At 45.0% G+C, this 988-nt stretch overlaps 1 protein-coding gene across 2 annotated transcripts in view; it reads left to right on the forward strand.

The window, feature by feature from the left end:
* The window catches only part of acsl4b (acyl-CoA synthetase long chain family member 4b), a 16,548-nt gene extending 15,560 nt beyond the window's left edge, over positions 1 to 988 (forward strand). Inside the window, exon 15 of one of the 2 annotated variants that reach the window (XM_076987599.1) lies at positions 1 to 987. This exon is cut by the window's left edge and continues 678 nt beyond it. The gene's annotated coding sequence lies outside the window, so the exon portion shown is untranslated. The other variant, XM_076987600.1, reaches the window with a different exon arrangement.

Here is a 988-nt window from a genome sequence, read left to right on the forward strand (position 1 = left end):
CGGATAGTCAGAGATCTAAAGGGCCCACCCCAGTGCAACAGTCCAGTATATACTGTGTTGTTTTCACTGATAATGAACTTGTAAACAACAAACATATTGTAGGTTTCACTGCTCCAAGCTCATTTGAATATTGTGATCACTTTAGTGTCAGATTACTGCCCGTCTAATGTGGGCTGGGAGTTCACCCCTTCATCTGATAACTTTAGTGTCAGATTACTGCCAATTTAATGTGGACTGGGAGTTCACCCCTTCATCTGATCACTTTAATGTCCGATTATTGCTGCCAGTTTAATGTGGACTGGGAGTTCACCCCATCATCTGATCACTTTAGTGTCAGATTACTGCCAATTTAATGTGGACTGGGGGTTCACCCCTTCATCTGATCACTTTAGTGTCAGATTACTGCACGTCTAATGAGAACTGGGAGTTCACCCCATCATCTGATCACTTTAGTGTCATTTGAATATTGTGATTAGTGATGTCACTAAGCTCCTCCCACCTATCGCATATTTAATTTGTAGCGGCCCAACTTCTGGTCAGTATGTGAATGACCGTGAGTGACAGCAGTGTTTCTCAGTCCAGTCCTAGAGTCCTGACAGGTCGGTCCACGTCTGATGAGTTCTGAGGACAGGGCTGGGAAACAATGACCTAAATCATGTCTCCTCTTAGAGGATGAAGGAACATGTCTAACCGAAGCACCTTACAGGTATAATACTAGATAGGAAAAACGGTGGAAGGTGCAGAAATGTGTTGTGTTTTTCATTGTAAGTGGCGACTAACAGAAGATACTTGAACTGGACAGAGTTCCAGCCAAAAATGTCACGTTGTACAAGCTCCCACCTAACGGACCTAGAGAGGTGTGTATCCACGGTAACGACCACGATAATACTGGAGCTGTTGTAAGGATCACTGTCAGGTGCTAATGTGATGCGTACGGTTGATGGTTGGGGGATGAGGGGAGGAGAGGAGAGGAGAGGAGAGGAGAGGG

This window comes from Brachyhypopomus gauderio, unplaced genomic scaffold, assembly GCF_052324685.1.
Source record: "Brachyhypopomus gauderio isolate BG-103 unplaced genomic scaffold, BGAUD_0.2 sc54, whole genome shotgun sequence".
Classification (NCBI taxonomy): domain Eukaryota; kingdom Metazoa; phylum Chordata; class Actinopteri; order Gymnotiformes; family Hypopomidae; genus Brachyhypopomus; species Brachyhypopomus gauderio.